Source organism: Molothrus aeneus, chromosome 2 (assembly GCF_037042795.1).
Source record: "Molothrus aeneus isolate 106 chromosome 2, BPBGC_Maene_1.0, whole genome shotgun sequence".
Classification (NCBI taxonomy): Eukaryota; Metazoa; Chordata; class Aves; order Passeriformes; family Icteridae; genus Molothrus; species Molothrus aeneus.
In genome coordinates, this window is record NC_089647.1 from 55,609,880 (window position 1) to 55,625,796 (window position 15,917).

At 41.1% G+C, this 15,917-nt stretch overlaps 1 protein-coding gene across 4 annotated transcripts in view; it reads left to right on the forward strand.

Annotated features, from left to right (window-relative positions):
• ENOX1 (ecto-NOX disulfide-thiol exchanger 1) overlaps positions 1-15,917 on the forward strand; it is a 361,156-nt gene that overhangs the window by 95,314 nt on the left and 249,925 nt on the right. The window lies entirely within an intron of this gene.

Sequence of the window (15,917 nt, forward strand, 5' to 3'; positions counted from 1 at the left end):
AAACCTTGGAATTGGAAAGTAGAAAATGAAAAACAGCAGATGTGAAACAGTGGTTTCTGACTTCCTTCTTATGAGCACAAATGTATCAACTTAATAACATCATTTAAAACCCTCTTTTTGGGCCATGGAAGTAAAGAAGGTGGAAATAATTAGAAGCAGTCAAAACAAATCCACAACAAGTCATTTGTTCTTGGTGAAATGTTTCTCCATATTGTTTTTTGGTTTCTATCTGTCCAGACAAAGTATTTCCCAGACATAAGGGAATACTTCTGACATTGTATAAGATTTTCATGCAAGACTATAATGTGGACATGGCTTTGTCACAAAGGACAAATGTTCCCCACAATGTGCAGCAGAGCTATTTGCTGAATGAATGGAAAGATGGAAGCCCCAGTGATACATCACACTGCAGGCATAGTTTTATTCAAATATAATAATTTTAATCCAATTATACCAGCAGGTCAGAAAATTGGTGGGCTTTCATACTGGTGATATTGTGTGAAATATTAGTTGAGCTGTGCAGCCAAATAACGAGAGAGGATTTATTTATGACACTTACTGGTGTTTTTCAGAACATCAAAGACCTAGCCAGCAGATTATGCAGCAGATGTATTACATGAAGTAGAATTGATTGTGATTTGCTGGATATTTGAGGATTTTGTAAAAAGGGAGAGCATAATTATTGAATAACTTCTACTACAGCTCTCACAGATGTTTTGTTCTGTTTTGTTCCTCCCTCCCATACTAGTTACCTTGATCTGGTAGAATATGGATTTTCTCTTAATAGAAGCTCTTCTCTCATGGAGAAGAGTCATCAGCTCCTAATTAGCTCAGCACACTTAACATTGTGCTACCAAATATGTGGTCTGTCTAAAGGTAGATTGGTTTATCTTAAGGCTCATGGTTTTGATCTCACGCAGCCTGAGTAGTGTTTTTCTTCAAGAGGAGCTCAGGCAGTAGGAGTGGTACAAATCTTCTCAAGCTGTGCAAGAGTGGCAGGAAACATGGGCTGTTATCAACACAGCAAATGCGGGTCACTTGCAGGTGGCTTGAAGGATATTCTTTTCCATTTTGTTAAAATATCTGCAGGCAGCAGGACGCATTCTGATTTTTGCAATGCTGTTTTGTTAACTGAAAGAACCTAAAGAAATTTTTACATATGAGCTGCAGCATGAGCGCTCAGATTTTTTGAAGACAGCAGCTACAGTGGATGAAGTTTGTGAGGGATTGGTGTAGATATTATAGCAAACTTAACCCATTGTTGTTGCTTTTCCATGGTGTGCCAAGACATTACTATAAACATCAAGCACCTCCAAAGTGGATAAGCTTCTGTGCTGGAGTGTGAGGGTGGACATGACAGGTGAAGAAAATAAAGGCAGAAAATAAATGTAGTTATTTGGTGTCTGCACCACATGCCAGCACCACTGCCATCAATAGGATCTCTCCCTTTTTTACCAACAGCAGTGTTAGTTTTGTGGCATCTGAATACTACAGGACTTTAGGAGACTTGTGGCAGATTTCTGAGCAAGTCTCCAACTGAGAGTAGTTTTGTTTAGGTCTTCCATGAAAAATCCACTAAACCAAAGCCACCATTTGGGAGAAAAATTTTGTGATGTTCAGAGTGGTGGGCTCATGATAGCACTGAGTGCAGTAACAGATACTGCTCTGTTATCTGACACATTTAGTTCAGATTAAAGCATTACACAAGTGTGAAAACAGTCCTTTTTACTTAGAAAAGTTTGAAGAATTTCTTCTGGAAAGAGCTCTGGGCTGGTAGGTCGTTTTCAAGGTCCTTTTAGCCTAGCAGGCCTTTCCAAACTCTGAAAAGCTTATGACAAGGGAAAAGTGGAACAGCCTTTTCTGGGATGCTGCAACAGTTTCATGAGAAATGGAAGTGGATCATTCTGGATGTAAAATTCAATTGAAACATTTTTTGTCAGCGTTGAGACATTTGAAGATCCCTCTGCAGAGGGTGTGACCACTTCTTCTGCCATGACATCTGTTTGGAAGGAAGTGTAAAATTTCCTTTGTGATTCACACCAGAGCTACAGAGTTGGGAAATTCCCTCTCCTCTCATTATGTTTAGTGTCTCACCCTTGAGTGGAAAGGACTATGGTTTGCTAAAGGTCCAAGTGAAAATCTACTTTTAATAAAATATGTGAGGAATCAAATGGTAATTTCTCTTATTATAGATGCTGGGAAATTTAGCTCTTATTGTGACACTATTAAGTTGTCTGAAAATTGTTTATTTATTAAAACACCATAGAAAGGACTGTTGTGAAAGTGGGCTAATGAGGAAGAAAACAGAAGGCAAAATGCAGGAATTTGTTTCAGAATCATGGATATTGTATATTAAATATTACTGTTTATAATGGAAAAACCTGTTATTTTAAACTACTGTTCAAAATCTTGTGGTTTGGACTAGTTAATTTTGTTTCCTGCTTGGGTTTGAACATTTCATGTCTCTTGGAAATTAGATGTTGTAACTAGTGTTCCCAGTAGTAGTGCATTAAGCTGCAAAGTGCTGGATTTCAAGCATATTAAGCAGTAAGTACTCTTGAGTTTTTATTGTTGCCACATACCTTCTGATAGCCAGTCCCATAATCATATAATATGATGCCTCAAACTGATATGTTTATTGTTCTAAAAAGATTAATAGGCAGATGTTGACCCTGGCAGCCAGATAGAAGGGAAGATTTCCAGAGCATTAAATGTGATATTGAATTTGCTGCATTAAATGATCTATCTTTATTTTGGCTAGGTTGCTTATCTGTTAATTGTGATCCGTAAGTCTAGTTATAAATGTTTTTTTTAAAATACTGTCAGAAAGTCAAATCCTGTGTTTGCAGTCCTAGTGGGCAGAGGATAAGGCCAATCTCTTTTATTATTGTGATATCCTGAACACTTCAAAATGCTTCTGCCTCTATGCATTTTGAAGTGAATACTGCTGTAAAATCCAGGTTACTTCAGTTCCTTTAAAACCCAGTCTCGGAGGATTTTTGGTAATTTTGCGCACTGTATCCACTTCTGGGGCTCCCAGCATAAGAAGGAAATGGACCTGTTGGAGTGGTTCCAGAAGAGGGCCACAAAGATGATCAGAGGACTGGAGCACCTCTCTGGTGAAGGCAGGCAGAGAGAGTTGGGGTTTGTCAGTCTGGGGAAGAGAAGGTTCTGGAGAGACCCCTCAGCTCCTTCCAAGCAACTAAAGGGGTCCTAGGGCATGTGAACTGGACAAGGAGTAATGACCTTGAACTGACAGAGGGCAGGTTTAGATTAAATACTAGGATGAAATTCTTTACTGCGAGGGTGCTGAGACAATGGAACAGGTTGCCCAGGGAAGTTGTGGAAGCCCCATCCCTGGAAATGCTCCAGGCCATGTTGGATGGGGCTTTGAGCAGCCTGTGGAAGGTGTCTCTGCAAAAATCAGGGAGGTTGCAACTGGATGATCTGTAAGGTCCCTTCACACCCAAACTGTTCCTTGATATATGCTCACTGAGTTAGAAAAATTGGCTCCCTCAAGGCAGAGTTTCTTAGCACAGGCACAGTCTTGCAGCAAATCATCAGCCCAGTCTTTTTTATGAAGTGGAGCAGCCTCTGTCTCACACTTTGCAGCTCAGATAATGGGTGGATGAAGTGCAGGACAACTGCTGAGCACATAAACATATCTTTAAAGGCATCTATTTTGAGGAATTACGGAAAATAGAGTCTGTTTGGAATAATCTAACCAAACTAGCATATACTCAAGTTTATTTTCCGTTGTCTGTGAAAGCAAGGAGATTAGTGTTTGCCCACAGAGGAATCACATTGGATCTGCCTTTTTAGTTGTTACAGGATATACAGCTGGGTAGGCATATCTGTAGGGATGAAATGAGAGAACTGTCTCTCATTTGTTTTCTCCAGTCAAGCATAAATCTCTAATTTTAAGGGCATTCTACCCTTGGTTTAGATTTGTTTATTTTAGTTTTACAGTCTCGATTTAAAATCCATTTTAATGAGCTGTTTATGCAATGATAGTGTTTTTAATATATGTTTAGGTTTTGTGCAACTCCAAGTCAGGCAATGATGTGTGAAGAAGGCATGAATTAGTAATATGGCAAAGGCAACTGGAATACCTCCAATGTACCAGCCAAACAAGATTTTGAGGTGGATGCCTGTCTTGCCTCTGCCTCAGACCTGAGTTCAAGCTGCTGTTTCTCTCCTCAGGGGTGACTTTTCTTTTCTGACCTTCTTGCATCCTGAAGCTGGTTAGGACACCCAGCCTGGTGCATGAGTGGTATCAACATTGGTGTGGGTTTGAGTGTGAGATGAAGGTCAGGGAATGGAGGAATGCCAGGAAACCAGCATTTCTTCCCATATGCTATCATTCTGCACTTAACTCATGCAGTATGGGTGAAGTGGAATGGTACCAGGACTCCAGTCAGCAAATCAAATCGGCTCTCTAGTAATCTTTACCCAAGGCCATAGGTGGCCAGCTTGAGAACCTCTGCTAGTGTTGGAAAAGTGTTGCAAGCAAACCCAAATCACAGAAGCATCTCCAATAGGGAACACGGTGCAGGAATGTTAGATGGGCAAAGACTTTCCAAATGCTGTGTTTGCCTGTGGCTTTTCTAGTCATGGCAGATCTGCATGGGACCGTTTGGTGACCCGAGCCTTGCCACAGGGCAAGGTGTGACAGGGCCTTTTGATACTCTTTATGTGTGCCTATTTCTGACCACTCATAAGAGGCTTTGTAATTTGTCTCCAGACATACCTTGAATATAATAACAAGAATAATTAAAACTCAAATAGCAATTTGGTGTTCTGACCATCTGGGATCCAGCCTGAGAGATGAGATGTAGTACAGGCCCTAAAGCTGTTGGTAAGGTAAGCTTTCTTCCTTTTTTTCTCTTTTTTTTTTTTTGATAATTAATTTAAATGGCTTTTAAATGATTTTTAAATGAGTTCATACTCACAACAGCTTTGAAAATTTGTGTCTTGCCAGTGGGATCTGACTGCTGCTTCTACTGCTGTGCCTCAGTCTGATTCCCAGCTGGAAAAACCAAACCTCTGTATCAGCTGGGTGCAACCTCAGCACAGTGATAAAGGAAAGCGAATAAATAGTTGGAAGCTTTTCTAAACATCATTTAGAGAATCGCTTTTTTAATATATGAACCCCAGGGAGAGAGGAAAATAGGGAGGAAGAGGATATTACATTTGCTTTATTAGCGTAAGTCTGTGATGGCTCTGTTAATTACTTGAAAAGAGGATGATGAGGAGTATTGAGTGCATGAAGTTAAAGCTGATGGAAGTGTTTTATGGAATATCACTTTCTAGCAAGGTTTTCTGTTCTCCTTGTAGAGGTTTTCTGTTCTCCTTTTCAGCCTGGGAAGGCTGGATTTGGCTTCATTCTGCTAAGGAAATCAACTACTTGTTGAGTGTTAAGGGAGGAACTGGAAGAATGGCAGAACCAGAGCAGTTAATTCTGGCCTCACCTTGGGGCTTCTACATCCCAAGCATAGCAGCAGAGTAAAGAGGAGTCACAAGTGCAGTGATTGTTTTCCAGTGTGAAATAGTGTCTCTGTGGCAGGGTGTGACACTCCATGGCTGCCGTTTCTAGCTTCATTAAGCTTGTTATTAGGAGACAGATCTAATGCTATCAGGTGCAGTGGTACACTGATGCAAATAGGCAACTTTCAGGGCCCAAGTTAAGCCACTGCACCCTGTCATGGTGGCAGCTCATTTGGAGTTAGGAGGGCTTATGCTGGGGCTGTGTAACAAACACTGAGGTGGTTGATGTATCTGATGGCTCCTTAGCTGGGGCAAGCTTCCTGTGGGTGTGGTGGAGTTAACGCTTCCAAAAGCCTGTACAGAAGGACTGATGAGAAGGAATTCCAACTAGCATCAAAGGGGAGAGGGAATCTTTTCAGATGCCACACACTAGGTTAGGCAGAGGAAAGGGAAAAGGGGTGGTTGTTTCCTTGAAGAACTTCTTTTAAGTTACAGGTGAAGCCGAGGCAAAAGAGTAACTCTTTCTCCTATGTGAATGTGGACATAGGGTTTTGGACAGATGAGTAATCTAATACGGATTACACCATTCTTTTCTTTGTTAAAAAAATCTGTCTTTAATGAAGGAGAAGTGGCAAAAAAACATCTTGAGATTTTTAATTTTGCAGCCAACGCCACAAAGCAAAAAATCAGGTTTTGGTGACTTAGCTCTTAGCAGGATTGTCCCATGCTTTGGTGCAGCAGTGACTGCAGAAGCAGTAGTTTTCAGAGATAAAACAGTAGTTTTCAGAAATAATGCTGAGCTGAGCCCTGATACTGGCTTCAGTGCTGTCATCTTCAGGGCTGTTGGTCAGACAGCTTATACCTTCTGGTCTCAATATGCTTTTGTCACCAGCAAGGTTTTAGGGCCAAAGCAGCCAAAAGAAACTTTTTCAGGGCCAACCAAATGGTGCCTTTTTCTCTCAGAGACTTTTTTTTTTTTTTTTTTTTCTTCTTATTCCTCCTTTTTCTGGCTGCTCTGTGCTTTACAGTTTCAATCTTCACTTGAAGATATGCATCATGGTGGGCAGCCTGGGGTTAACCTGAGCAATTGTGCCAGCTGTCTTTCAGGCCTGGCTTTACCAGTCTGATCTCAGCTGTCAGCATTTACAGTCTGGCTGACAAGAGCTCTCAGGCCCAAGAACAAGTAACATCACCAAAAAGGCACTTCAGCAGCTTGTATTTCAGTCCATCTTTAGTAAATGTCTTTTAAATTTCCTGTGGATCTTACAGGAGCCATATGAAGTACCATGGGAAGTTTTATCAAAGGAAGGATACCAAGCTGCCAGTGGGAATTGCCACTGAGGGTTATGGAACCATCTTCCCAGCCCTTTTCAGCTCATTCCCAGGCTGTGAGCCAGGAAAGTTCTTGCTTGTTTCAAGCCTATCTAGTGTGATTCCCAGATATTTTTCCTGTGTCTGGGGGCTGCCTCGTGGTAAGAGTAGAACTGCACAACCAAGTACAGCTCAGGAGAGTGCAGGGAGGGGGGGAGGGAGGGGACCTGGCAGAAGTAGACAGTTTAATTGTGAGACAATTCCCTTCTCCTTCACCTGGACAGACAGGCAGTGCCTTCAAATTGCATCTGAGGAGCTTCTCTTCAGACCTTAATTTGCACATTTTAACTGTCCCACCAGATCCAGGGTAAATAAGTAAATAAATATATATATATAAATTAAAAACCCACATGAAAAAAATCAAAATCACCACTAGAAAAGGAGAATCAGTGGTAGGAAGAAGGAAAACATGGTTGTAAGTGGGTCACATGGATGAGAAACTTGAAATTTCTTGTCGCAAACAGATTATTTCCCCCCCTGGATGTTGTTCACAGTAGAGGAATTCCACTGATTTGGTCCTCAAACAAGAGGACAGAGGAGGATGACATCCTGAAACCATCTTCCACTACCTTTGAAGGACTGGGACAGTTTCTCCACTGAGAGTTTCAGAATAACTTGTTCTGCTGCATGGGACCAACATGCTTGAAGCCCCTGAAAAGGCAAGAAACTGAGCTGGTTCAGTCCAAATTGTCTTGCAGCTTTTTTAGGAGGAGGGCAGTACATTTTTATGTTGCTGTCTAGACATAGACAAACAGACTGACAATTTCTGTGTTTCCTTCATAAAATAAATAGTGACCCTCCAGGAGTCTGTCCATGTAAGCATGCTTCTATCTTTGCCCCAGGCTGGAAAAGGGTTTTGTAAAAGTTAGGGACTGAATGAGGATATCCTTTTGGAAGCAAAGGAAGGGGAAAATTAGCTACCCAAAAATACCAGTTTATTGTAGCAGTGGTGTATAGATGCTGCCCTCCAGCTGATGGGGTAGGGCAGGATAGAGACAAATGCTGCCGGGGGAGAGCCTGCCTATCCCTCAGTGCTGCTGTGCAGCCATTCATTTCTGTACCCTGCCCTTGCAGATAATTTCTAACTTTTCTTCTTCCATTCTTTGCCTCACTCTGTTGGTTATTTACTCAGAACATGATTTTCAGCCCCATCAAAACCCTTCAACCTTCATTCCCATCTGTTTGGTCCTGCTTTCCTTAATCCATTCTTGCTTCTCAGCTTTCCTGTATGCTGGTAAAAGCTAAAAAGCTAAAAGAGACACCCCACCCCCCCCCGCCCAATACCCAAATAAAATTGAAAAGTACTACCGAGTTGTGAATGTAGTGACTGTCTAATCTGGCAATTGTCCTCTCTACCCCTTCTTTCTCCCACAAGCTTTGCTGTTCACTTTTCCTCTTTAGGTTCTGCAGTAGGAGTAAATTCCTTGCCACTGACGAACATCTTTTGCTTATCCATTTTAATCACAGTCCTAATGGGAATTAAAATAGTATAAGGCACAGATTGGAATCTATACCCAAAGTGTGCAGGACTGAGACCCTACAGTGTATTACTGGAAAAGTCTGTCTTATTCTTGCAGGTGAAACAATAGATCCTGTTAACGGGAAATGAAATTACTAATAGCAACTGGCCCATGTTCCTCTGACAAGCCAGCTTGTGGAGAGTGGTTTGGTGACTGATAAGATAAGGGACTGGAAAAGAGGCGTTGGGAGGCTGTTTCATTGAAACCTAAACAAATCTCACGTGCTCTAGATTGGCTGATGTCCTGCCCTAATACTTCACTTTTATTATTAACCAGAAAAACAAAATCAAATCAAAGTTCCCAAGGCAAAACAAAACAAAGTGAAAGTTCCCAAGGCACAGCAGGCTAAATAAAAATATGCTGAAAGACATGCATAATATATTAACTGTAGTTTGCTTCATTTGTAAAGAGCAAAAGAGAACAAATAACCAGTGTTTTTGCCCCTTACGGGCCTTTGTCAGGGACATACTTCTCTGAGCTGTTCAGTGAAGAAAAAGATTTTTATAAACATTTTTTCATAAGATTTTCCAAGCTGCCATGCAAATATATATTAACTTGTTCTCGGGATTTGTTTTGAAGCAGGACATTTCCAGCTCTCTGAGTAATATGAGTAAATTTATGCCAACAATAATGCAACCAGTTCAAACCTGCACACCTTTTTCTATCTAGCAAGTGGGTGCTACTGAGCTGTACAGAACAATTTACCTGTATGTGAACTGCCAGGACTAGACCTTTAAACATAATTTCTGTGATATCCTTCTCAAAATTGCAGCTAATAATATAGAAGCCTTTTTTTCCCCCCATCTTAGTCATAAATCCTCTTAAAACGTAATTCTAAGTAATGTACATTTAAAGACTGTAATTTAAAATCAAGTGTTTCTTTTTTGGTTTCTTTTCTTTTTTTTTTTTTTTTTTTTCCTAGAGGGGGTGTATCCTGCAAATGCTTTAGAAATGAGAGCCTTATTTCCAGTACAGATACAACCGTTCTGGCTCCAGTACTGTCCTCAGCCTGACTCCTGTCCACATGCTGTCTAGTCCACACCCAGCTGGCTGCTATTCTGTGCCAGAGCTTGCTGACACAGCCATCACTGGGAAACTTGTAGGAAATATCATCAAAATATGTCCTAAACATAACAGCATGGGATTTCTGAGGGACTCGATATCCTCTTCTGCACTTAAAGCACTATATATATATATATATATATATATATATATATATATATATATATATATATATATATATATGTGTACACACATATATACACACACACACTGTGGAGCTGTTGGCAGATGGAGACTAGTGTTTTTAAGAAGTTGATTTAAAAGGTGACAGATTCCAGGCAGACAGAACAAAACAGATTTTCTTGCTGTTCTAATTCCTGCTGGATATATACCGGGATGTCTAAAGAAACAGTGTGCTTTTCAAACCTTTACCTGAAATGACCTTGCAGAAATCTGGAGAATTGTCTTTGCAAACTTGTAGTCAAATTATGTGTAAGGGTTTCTTTTGTGAACCAGTTGTCAAAATGGGCTCAGGCTTCCTTTGTGACCCCGTTTCACCCCACTAAAATCCCTTTCTAATTTTTTAACAGTTTCTGTGTTTGAAAGCTTAAAAATCTGAATTGGAATATTTCAGTCTCACTGAAGAGCATTTACAAAAGTAGAAACTTGTATTTCAGAGAACACTTGTGCTTATAGGGTGCAAAATACAAATTGTATACTGCCATACATGCAGACTGTCCCTGGTCTTGGAAATGCTTTATGAGAGATTTCATCCCTCACTGATGTCTTGCATTTATGATTTTTTAATATGCATATGTACTTGCAAACCCAGAAGTTCCTGTGCTCAAAGAGCTGCTGTCCTTTTGAGAGTATGGCTTTTAGGATTAGTCTACTGGAGGCCCTAACTCCTTCTTTTCCAGAGGTGACCTCTGTTTGTACTTAGTTTTCAGTCCATACAGCTTTTCCATTTTTCTATTGGTATTTCCTTTATCAGCTCATGACACAGATACTTAAGCAATGGGCATGTTGCAAATGCACATACAAGTCTCTTGCAGGCATAGGAGGAACCTGTTTTGTTCCACACAACATTACTTTATGTGGCTGTAGTGGTTGGAGTGCAGACACTATGTAGTACTAATTCAAGAAGAAGTGCTTGAAGAATTTATTCCAATGCAGAATTATTCTGCTCTTTGGTGTTTAGTGGACACAGGCTAGTTCAGCAGAATCTTTCTATGTGCAGGGCTATAGGGATGTGAAAGGATGCCATTAAGATTCTCCCTTGGATGACACACCCTGATACATGATTTCTGTTTTTTGGAGGAGTTGTTTATTTTTATTTCATTCAACTCTTTCTTTGCTAAAAGCTTTTTGCCAGTAATTGCAGGCTCCAAAGTCAGCGGTAACATGGCAAAGACACATCCCAAATATAACAGATCCTAATTATATTTTCATTTCTTAAAGTCTCTGTCAGGCTGATTTCTGCTTAAAGAGCAGCTTGCCAAACTGGAAGTGAGCTGGCTGGTGATGTGGGTAGGAAAACTATGCAGAAAAATAATGACCTTTCCCTCTGTCAAGGGCATCTGCCTGCTCGTTACTGCAATGATGTGGTGCCACGGAATCCCTCAGGTGTACTCACTGATTCCTGCTGATAGAAATCCAGAAATCCTCCACTCTGCTCAAGCAGACCCTTTTTGTATGTTCATGTGGGCATGATGAGACACACTATATCCCCTCCAGGCTTAATTATGTGACACAGGACTGTGAGTGAAGGTGGAGGCCAGCAAGGAGCTCCAGCAAATCCCCATCAGAGCAGTTTTTCTAGCCAGAAATAGGCTTGTGGAACCCCCACCAGCGCTACTCATTCCTCTTAGTCTGTAGTCCAAAAAAGAATGTATTTCCATATTGTGGCTTTGCTCTGAGTAGTTTAAGACAGCAGTTTTCAACCCCAGTTGTGCTGCTAACCTCTCCCAGCCACAAAAAATCACTGTGTGGCCCTATTATCATCATGTTACTTAAAATAAATACAAACATAGCAAGTGCTTCTACCCTTGCTAGAAGTATTTTTTGTCTAGAGTCATGGACTCTGGGTTTAGAGGAGGCAGTTCAGTCCAAAAGCCCATTTTCTGCTTTGCATAAACCTACATAAATTTTGCTGGGTCAAGGATAAGACTTTATTGCAAGTAACTATCTGTAACAAGCCAGTAACAAAAGAAATCAGAATATTCCTCTTTTGACAGAGGGCAAAGTTTAAAAAAAAAAAAAAGGAAAAAAAGAAAGGCAGAAGAGTAAGTTTGTTAAACTCAGTAACTTTTGACATTTTTAAGGCCTTCCTTCCAGGAAAATAGAAGAAGTGAACAATGCTTCTGATCACTGGAAGGGATTTGGGGAAAGTCTTGTCCACATAGGAAATCTGTGTTGGCAGAAAAGTGTCCATGACAGGCAGTTACTCATCTGAGTAATTCCTTAAATGTTAACCAGACTTTCATGAGCAGATTTCCAAATCATTGAACTGACCAGAACTTTGCTCCAGTGCTTTGAGGACTATTCCTGGTGTAAGAGCCTCCTTCATTCCTTTTCTTTCCCTCCAGTAACAAAGTAAGAAGAAACCCGAGTTATGCTTTTGATTGTTCCTTATGATCAGCTCTTCATAGGGACTCAATTCGTGCTGCTGTTGCCGCCAAAAAATCCCCCATGGCAATGCAAAGTTCCTTTTTCCTTAGTACAGACAACATTTGCAGGCCTGATGAAAGCATTCTCCTCCAGGCTGTTGTTTTCTCTATACTTATGACTGCTACCATGTCTCATGGTCCTAATGCTAAAATGACTCTTTCCTGAGGGAGTTACTCACAAAGGTGGTAGACACATCACTATTTTTCCTCCCCCACTGTGTGTATGCTTTCTTTCTGGTATCTCTTAGGAATTTTTTCCCTCTTGTTATTATTGGTCTCATTTCAAGGTATATGGAAGTTTTGGTATTGTGTATTGGAGATGAAGCTTTGCCAAGCAATTATTTTTCTTTTTTTTTTTTTAATTTTTAGGATGTCATTGGTTTGGATAGCAGATGCAGATATGTAATCTTTTCACAAAGATTGTATGGATTGCAATCTTCATGTGTATATTCTGTGTTGCAGAAATGCCTCCATGGTCAATTGGTTAATACCACTTTTGGCCCATTTTATCATCTTTTCATGATGGTGCTGTACAGTGTCTAATCATTTTACACTGATAATAAGAAAATATGTGTTTGCATGATACAGTTCTCCATTATATTATAATGGAGAAATTACTGCTGCTTTTATTCCTGTTAAGATCTGCAGTAATTTAAGCTCAGTTGTAGCTGCTTTGATTTAAGTGGTTATGTGCTCTGAAATATTATGTTGTTCCCTACCTTTCTCCCCTCATGTCTGTCCAGTCTCTCCCAACTGGCTGGGCTGCCTTACCTGTGAGCCTGCTACTGCTCTGGGCTTGGGGGGATGACTTTAATCTCTCTTTCAGTGCTACTCCAATCATAGTAAAACTCTGTGTATTTTCCTCACATTTGGGCACGTATTTGTAGGGTGTTTTGTTTTAGCTCTGTGCTCTGCTGACCCCTGCATACTTTTAGCTGGACCTAGCTTGGTTGGAAGTCATAATGGTCCTTCATTCAGCACATGTGAGAGCACACCTGAAGTACTGTATCTGATTTTGGGCTCCCCAGTAGAAGAAAGGCATAGGTAGACTGAAGCAAGGCCCCTGGAGGACCACCAAGATGTACAGTGAGCTGGAGCAGAGGATATATGAGGAGTGGAGAGATCTGGGACTGTTCAGATCAAGGAAAGGTCATTGGGGAATCTTATTGCTGTCTAAGACTACCTAATGGGAGGGGATGCATAAGTCAGACTCTTTTCAAAGGTGCATGATGATAAGAAAAGAGCTGACACAATTTGGAGCATTTGAAATCCTGACCGTATATATTTGGAGGGAAAAAAATCATCATATGTGTGATCAAAGACTGACACAAATTGTCCGGAGAGGCTGTGAAATCTCCAACCTCAAAGTTGTAAAAAATTTGACTGGAGAAGACTCTGAGCAATCTCCTTTAAACACAAGAGGACCCTCAGTGGTCCCTTCCAATATAAATTATTCTGTGACAATCTTAACCTCAGGGAGAAAGCAGATAATATGGGCAGCTTTGAAGGTCTGGATGGGAAGCTCTGGGAATCAGTCTCCAGAGAAATAGGATTTGGGGGACAGCTAGTTACAGAATCATAGAACAGCTCAGATTGGAAGAGACCTTGAAAGATCATCTGTCCAACATTTTGTGGGAAAACAAGCCTAGATGAGATTATCTAGCACCCTGTCCAATTGCATCTGGAAAACCTCCAGAGACAGAAATTCTACCACATGCCTTGGGGAGGTTGTTACAGTGGTTGATCGTTCCCAGAGTAAAAATTTACTTTTTGTATTGAGCTGAAACCTCTCTTAGTACAACTTTCATCCCTTGCCCTTTGTCTTTTCCCTATGTCTCTTTGTAAGGAGAAAGCCTCCATTCTCTTTGTAGCTGCCCTTTAAGTACTGGAATACTGTGATGAGGTCCCCTGAGCCTTCTCCAGGGTGAAGAGAGGCAATGACTGAATGCAGTTTTCATCCAAAGTTTTATAAACAGTTCCACTGAAAGAGAGGAGAGCAAGACAGCTGCAGGAAAGTGAAGGACAAAGACAGTAACTCTAGCCAGTTCTGATGCCTTGAAGTCCCATCCTCCCAGATTTCTCTCCTCAATTTGCAGTTGTTTACACTTCTTGGGCCTGAAGCTGCAGTGGTGTCCTTGGTTCTCAGGCTAGAAAAGGATTATTTTGTCTAAGTAAACTGCAAAGAGAACTTGCTAACACTTTATATGAAGTTCAGAATTATATACAAATGCAGTACAAAATCTGAAAAATATGACAGTTAAAACTTAAGACATCATTTCCTCTTCTATTTTTGGAGGACTTGGAGAGGAACTGGGCACAGAATATCACTGCTGACCTGCAGCTTGTCCAGAACTGCTGTGCTTTAATCCCAGCCGGCAACTAAATACCATGCAGCCACCCACTCACTCCATCCCCCAACACCCCTCCCTGTGGGGAGGAGAATTGGGAAAAAAAGTAAAAGTTGTGAGTTGAGATAAGAGCAGTTTAATAAATGAAGTAAGATAAAATTTAATATTAACAATAACAATAATAATGCTGCTAATGATGATAACAGTAGTTATTGAGTAATGAAAAAAGGAGAGAAATAAACCCCAAGAAAAAAAGTGGTGCACAACACAGTTGCTCACCACCAAATGAGCAAATGCACTGCCCATTTCTGAGCATGATCTTCTATGGTATGAAACATCCCACTGATCAGCTGGGATCATCTGTCCTGGCCATACTCCCTCTCAACTCCTTGATTGGCAGAGCATGGGAATGTGAGCAGTCCTTGACTCAGTGTAAGCACTACTTAGCAGCAATTACAACATCAGTGTGTTATCAGCCTTATTCTCATACCACATCCAAAACACAGCACTGTACCAGCTACTAGGAAGAAAATTAACCCTGCCCTAGCTGAAACCAGGGTAAGGACACAGCTAATAGGCAAATGATGTGGAACACTGGCTGACTCCTGTACTCCTACATGAGGTCAGTAAGCAGGATCCTGAACAAGAGGCTCACAGTTAGGCAGGGCTGCCTGTCTTCCTTTGCTCCCTACCTCTCTGCCTGCCGTCAGTCCTTGGTATCACCCAGGCTGCTGGCAGCACAGCAAGGAGGCTGGTGAGTATCATTGCGTTAGCCATTATTAAAGGCTGTTAGCATTGTGTGCTGTGACATGTACCTGGTATTTATTACTTTTTCTCTGGGTTGCATAGTATCATCTTGGATGGATGTGAGCCAGTTTTCAAATCCTGCCTTTCCTCTTTCCCTCCCACGTGTTCAAAATCCAGCTGTGTTCAGCAGGTATAAAAGTGCTGACCTAGAGAGCCCATGACAGCCAGCTCCACTCCCCTATTCCCTTTCTCTCCTGTTTCCATCGCTCATTTTTCAAATGAAGCAGTTCGGCTCTTTCTGGTGCTCAAAATGGGAACTGTGCTTCTCAGTGCAGAAACTTTTTGCCCTTGCCATCAGTCATACAAGGAGTTCATGTGCCACCTGCACCAGTTTAGGAAAAGAATCACTTGTACATGTGCAGGGAGAGCCAGCTAGTCTTTAATTTAGTTTTCAAACATGTAGTATGTTTTGCTCAAGCAAATAATTAATTCAGTTCACCGTTTGAGGTTTGTTAGAGAAGCAGTCTCAGTAAGGCATTGTTCAGGAGCATAAATCCTAGTAAGTCTTTAGAAGTGTAAATTTTGCTGTGGCATCTTCTGATCAGTGAAACAGGTCTTTTACTGTCTGGTCAGCTTTTCTCCATGTCACAGCTGCTTGGGGAAGGGCAAACAGACCTTCCCCAAGCAGGATACATTAGACCTTCCATGAGAATATTCATCTTCCTTACACAGCAAATGTTCCCCAAATTGCTGTTCATTGATAGCTTCACCGC